The sequence below is a fragment of the Gossypium raimondii genome, chromosome 7 (genome assembly GCF_025698545.1).
Source record: "Gossypium raimondii isolate GPD5lz chromosome 7, ASM2569854v1, whole genome shotgun sequence".
NCBI classification, from domain to species: domain Eukaryota; kingdom Viridiplantae; phylum Streptophyta; class Magnoliopsida; order Malvales; family Malvaceae; genus Gossypium; species Gossypium raimondii.
Window position 1 is genome coordinate 32,246,494 of NC_068571.1, and position 6,676 is coordinate 32,253,169.

Below are 6,676 nucleotides of genomic sequence, written 5' to 3' on the forward strand. Positions count from 1 at the left end.
GGCGGAGGGGCTAAATAAAAAACAAATAAATAAAATTCGCAGTGGTATCACCTTCTCCTTTTTTAAAATCGTAAATAAGTAAAAAAATAATCGAACAAAAAAAAATAGTAAGTCGTCTTTAAAAAACTGCCAATCGTTCTCTTTTTTATTCCTCCCTTTTCTTCTTTTCTTTTTTTTTTTTTACAATGAAGGGAGATGCCTTTATTTATAGTTGAGCCTCCCCAAATCCAACGGTACAGATCAATTACATCAACGAATGAGATTAAATGGTATCTACAAATTAAATCTCTAAGATTACAAAATCATATATTCTAAGATTGCATATCATATCTAAGATTATATATCATATCTAAGATTACATATCATATCTAAGATTGCATATATCATATCTAAGATTGCATATCATATCTAGGATTGCATATCATATATAAGATTGCATATCCTCAAAAATTATGTTTCCATATGTGAGCCGGGTTAAAATTGGGTATTACATAAATAATTTCTTATATAATCGTAAAAGAGATAGTATTAATTTTAAAATATTGAATTAATTATCATTATAGTTTAGGGTTTAGGGTTGGGGTATATGGTTTAGGGTTTAAGGTTTAAAAGATACTATTTAAGGTTTATGGATTATGGGTTTAGGGGGTTATGATTTATGATTTATGGTTTACGGTTTAATGGCTGGAGTTTAAGGTTTAAGGGTTAGGGGTTTAGGCTTTAGGGTTTAGGAGTCAGGGTTTAGGGTTTAAATTAATTAGTGTTTTTAATTTATATATTAAATAATTTAAGATATAATTGTAAAGAGATCATATAAATTTTAATATATTAAAATTATGATTATAGTTTAAATTATTTAAGAGATAATAGATAAACTTTATATATATTAAATGGTTTAGAATTTAAGATTTACTTACATTTATTAAATGATGAAATTTAAACTATTTGATATATTCAAATATTAGATTTAAAAAACATTTATAAATAAATAAATAAATAAAAAGTAACATATTGATATGGATAGGTAACTATCTATTTTGGATAGGACCAAATTATAACAAATATCGATATTTATAAAATCCAATTTGTTTTCTTATTAAAATATACGATATTTATTTTGAAAGTACTTAGTTTTTTTATAAAATCTAATTTATAAAAATAGTAATAATAAATGTTTTATAAAATCACTTAACTAATAATTTTAGCAAATAAAATAAAAGATTTTTAGCAGAACAAAACGACATCGTTTTGTTCAAAATTAAATGATTTTTTGTAACATTTTTTTATGTAAAACGCCGCAAAAGGTAAGCAATAGCGGCGCTTTTTGTAAAAACGCCGCAAATACTTTTAAAAAAATCGCGCCATATTATCCCTTAATTTTCGAAATCCCTAATTTTCCCCCTGAAACCCCTAACATTACAAAATTCAGATTTCTACGATACTTTCACTACATAATTTAAAAAAAAGAAAAGAAAAAACAGTGAAGAACCCTACTTTTCCAGGTTAGCTATTCTATTCTACTGTCCTCTGGTTTCTCTGTGGGCTTTCAACAGAAGAAGGTGGTCATATTGATTTTCTTTATGAAAATTCACTTCATTTTCTTTGAGATTTTATTTTGTTTTTCCAGTATTTTTCCTCTTTATTTTGATTTTAATTTTTTTTTCATATTTGAAGAATCTTCAATTGTTTTCTAGATACTCATTTCTTGATCGGAGTTTGGCTTTAATTTATGTTAGTTTGAATGTCCCAGCAGCACTGACAGTTGTTTGTGGTTTTTCATAATTTTATCGTTAAACTCTTCTTCTAATTTCTTTAAAAAATAAAAGAAATGTATAGTATATTTTAGTCGCTAATATTTTGTTTGAAAATTTATGTAATCTCCTTTGTACTTAAGTTTCTTTGCTATGCTGCTATGTTTTATCTGTCTGGTACTCAATAAAAACCCTAGATAGTTGGCTATGAATTTTCATAATTAATTTAACTTTTATATTATATTGAATTATTTTTAAAATATTTTTGCGTTGGGGATTATATTAAGTTTCATTTATGTGCGTACAACCTGTTTGATGAAATGCGCAGCTGAGGAATGGACGTGGCTCATTGCTATTTAGAAGGCAATGCTGAGGTCGTAGAGTTTTGCCTCCACGATGGGTACCAACAGGTATTGGCGGCTTCAACGTACACTCTGCAAGAAGGTGAGCAACCAATCCGAGCTGGTAGCATTTCATTATTCGATGTTAATGCCGAAAAGGGTAATCTCGAGTTGTTTCATCGCATGGACACTGCTGGGATTTTTGATATTAAGTGGAGCACAGTTGGAAGTAATGTGAGTCCTCTCCTTGCTCAAGCTGATGCTGATGGGTACTTGAGAATCTATAGTTTAGAAACTGATGCTCAAGTTTACGTAACATTTTATGTATTTTTCTTAGTCTTGTTTTCATCACTGTAAGTAATTCAAAATTTTGAAACTAACTTTGCTATGCTTGGAAGTCCGTGTTGTCATTTTGAAGATTCTAGTGATTCGAACCCAACAGCCACATCTGTCTCAGTCGGACTTTCTGATGGTTCTGTTTCAATAACTACACTTGCAGAGTCCAAAATAGAAAAATTACAAGGGTGGAAGGCACATGATTTTGAGCTTTGGACAACTTGCTTTGACATTCACCAACCACAATTAGTATATACAGGATCGGATTTGCAATCGTCAAGCATTTATGTTAATTAAATTGCATAGTTATTGTAATCAACTTATTTAATGATTATCTTCACATGATGTTTCTACATTGACAGATTCTAGAGCAGAATAACGGTAGTTATTACGACATTCTTGAAAAACGTTTGGAGCAGGTAATAGATTTCTTCTTGTCTCTTCGATGTTGTTTTTTTTCTCATAAATAAATAAATATTGTTCTGCTAAATCCAAACTCTTGGTGCTGTTGTGGTTATTGTTTGGATACAACTAGTGCAGCTGAATCTATTCTGAAGTTAGATTTACTCCCTAGTATCAAGGTGATCTTTTCTGATTGTCGTGAAACTTCTGCATGTCAGCCGAGGTTAGTCTCAATTGATCTCAATTGTCTCCTTGTTCCACTGTTAGCTAAAACAATAAGCTCGTTGATTTTCTGACTTGCTTAATAGATTAGTTGTTTCATGTTTGGAAACTTTTGATGCTCTTGGTCTTATGTCCTGTAGTCATTGACAAAAATTTGGTTCTCATTCTTCACTTAACAAGTCCAGTGGCACATACATATGTAAACAAGGAAATTGAAACAAGAAAGAAACGCAAAGACAAAGCACATTGATAATCTTGAATGATAGTTATAAATGAATAATATGCCTGACTTGGCATTTATAAAACTCACATGCTTGAAGGATAGAACAGAAATTGCTGTTAGAATGGATTGTCAGTCTAATGGTACCTGTTTTGAAATTCATCTGATGGTACCTGTTTTGCCATCCCTATTGTCATATAGAGCAGCATTAACATTAACAATAATTATATGATTATGAATAATTTTTAGGTACCAGGAGGAGTTGAGAACAAGAGGAATGTATACATAGCAAAGTCGAGCCCTCCTAATGTATCCAAAGCTTATTTTGAGCAATTTCGAGATGATTTCTTGAGAGTTTTACGTTTTCGTTCCGAAGAAATGATAACCGGAGGACGAATATTGCTGCTTACTTCATTGTAGGAGCATTACTGATCCCACAAGCAAAGACTGTTGTGCTATATGGGGTTTATTCACAAATCGCTCCTCAACTTGGTGGCCGAGGTTCATTGTTTTGTTTTTTTTGTTTCCTTTCACTTAATTACATTGATACATAAACCATTGTGTTGCATTCATCATAGTTGCAAACATAATTGACGCTACTTGAACGGCAGGGATTGGTGCGTAAATCTGATGTGGATTCATTCAATGTTCCTTATTATCACCCTGCAAAGAAGAAGTGAGGGAGATTATCGAAACGGAAGGGTCTTTTGTTCTTAATAAATTAGAGACTTTCGAAATGAATTAGGATTTTGAAGACGATATCTGTAATGAAAATTTCGTGTTTGAAAATAGTAAAAGTGGGCGAAATGTTGCAAATTGCATACGTGCAATTACAGAATCTTTGGTTGCTAGTCATTTTGGAGAGACCATAATTGATGATTTGTTCTCAAGATATGCTCAGCATGTGGGTGAGCGTTTGTCGTATGAGAAGACAAAACAGGTTACTACTGTTGTTTCAATGACTATGAAATAGTTGGTCCAATAATTTACCTCATATATGCAACCAAATTTATATATTTATCTTTATATTATACCATCATATCTATCATATTTAGTTTTAAAGTTAAAATTTTCATAGAAAATTTAATTTAAATAATAATTTTTTTATTTATCCTTAAAAGTATATTTAAGTTTCAAATTAAAAAAAAAAAACATAATATAATATTTATCATAAAAATAAATATTATTTGATTAAAATAAATTTTTTAAATGTTATGTTTTTAGTGGCGTTTTTTGCGAGAAGTGTTGCTAAAGGTTTGTTCTATAGCGACGTTTTCGGGGAAAAGCGCCGCTAAAGGTCCTGATCTATAGCAGCGTTTGTGGAAAAAGCGCCGCTAAAGGTCTTGATCTATAGCGGCGTTTTTAGTGGCGCTTTCAAAAACGTCGCAAATACCGCCGCAAACATTTGCAGCGTTGACAATAGCGGTATTTTTGCGGCGCTTTCAAAAACGCCGCAAATACTTTTAGCGGCGCTAAAGGTATAAAAAAAATGCCGCTAAAAACCTGTTTTGGTGTAGTGTATCTTTCTCCTTGAATGATAATCAACGATCTATGCTTAATCCATTAGTAGACACTTCTTCTAAGTCATGAGTTGGTGAAGAAGCATCATAAAGTGGATTGTCACTAAGCATAAAACATATAAAATAAATAAATTGATAATGTTCATTTAACCAAATTATCCGAATTAAAATTACATATAATTAGTATTATTAATTATTAAGTTTGGTTAATTCGATTAATTACCCAATTTTGAATCAAATAAACCTATAACCGAATTTTAAAAAATCATTAACCGACCTCCGATCGAATTAGATTGACTCAATCAATTAATTTGATTTTCACCTAATAGATTCATTAATTATGTTACAAGTTATTGATAGATGATCTCATTGGGTTTTGCGTCAAGACCTATAACTTAAAATAGTTCTAGTGAAAAGATTACGAGAGATAAAAAGATAAATAATCTGTGAAAGTTGATTCTATATACATCACACTTTCTCTTAGTTGAATTGGAGCATTTCCATTGCCGAATAACCACCGAATTATACTAATATTACAAAAGAAAAAGAAAGAGTTATATTCTCATCTCACTATAATTTCCACCAAAATTTGAGGTGCGAATATTAAAAAGTTTTGTTCAAGTTGTGGTACAAGGCTTGTAAATTGGGTGTTAGCATATAACGTGGGGTGACGTTCCCAAATCTGATCTTTCCCTTTTCAAGGAAGAAAAGAGATTGAATTCAAATTGAAATTTGGTTATACCGAATGTAGTTTTTTTATTTCAATTTCGCAGTGAAAGTGACATTAATGTGCATGCTACGCACATATCACTGTTATTGTCTCATCTCGATTAATATTGATGGACGCATGTCTACTCTTTTTCCTATAATTTTATGTTTTTTTTTGGTGATGAATGTAACGTCGCCATTACAATAGCTTCGACTCATAAAACCAACCTCGTAGTGGCCTAATCGCTTATCATAAATTAAATGCAAATTGATATTTCAAAAATAAAAAAACATAATTTCAGATAAATACATGACAAAAGTTGACATACGTGGAAATTATTGTAACATGTTTAAAATATTTATAATGATTTAATAGTTATAATTAAAAAGTTACAAGTTGTCCAAAAGTTATAATTATTAATTAAGAGTTGTCATTAGTTTTAGTGATGAGTTATGTCACGTAATTATTAATAAAGAGTCATAGTTATTTAAGTAGATATCTATTGAATAATTATATTTATTGTTAAAAGATATGACTATCCATTGGACAAATATATCTCTATGAAGAGACATAATAACCCCTACAAATAGGAGTGGAATTTTATTTGTATGGTACACCAAAAAAAATAGAAAGAAAGTTTCTTTCTATTCTTTCACCATCTTTTATATTTCTAGATTGTTTTTATAAAAAATTATTGCAGAAATTATTTATAGAAATTGATATCCTTGTGATGCTCCGCTCAGTGCCGAGGACTGTTTCCATCAGTGGAAAACATAGATGGTCATTGGGATTTATTGTATCCTCGAGATTCATTTTTCAGTAACTCTTTTGCACACCATAATATAGGTGGGGGCGGATACAACCATAAAGAAAGTGGCATTGATACATGCCTTGAAGCTTTCGTTAATTTCTCATAAGTTCATTTTATCCCCTCACACTAATATAAGTCGTCTTTCTGTAGTATGATTTGACCACGTAATATTGCTTAATATTAGTTAAACATTAGATAATCATTGAGCCAATATTTGTTTCCATTTTGCTTTACGTGCAAAAATCATTAAGGACAATATACAAAGAATATTAATGTAATTAATGAATATTACTATTTAAACCAATTTTTTCAAAAAATACAAGTGTCAATAGACGAAAATACTACACTTAGAGCACCAGATCCA

The 6,676-nt window shown here is 30.3% G+C and overlaps 1 pseudogene; it reads left to right on the forward strand.

Annotated features, from left to right (window-relative positions):
- The first annotated feature begins 1,593 nt into the window (after window positions 1-1,593).
- Window positions 1,594-4,298, forward strand: LOC105795604 (benzoate carboxyl methyltransferase-like; annotated as a pseudogene).
- The last annotated feature ends 2,378 nt before the right edge of the window (window positions 4,299-6,676 follow it).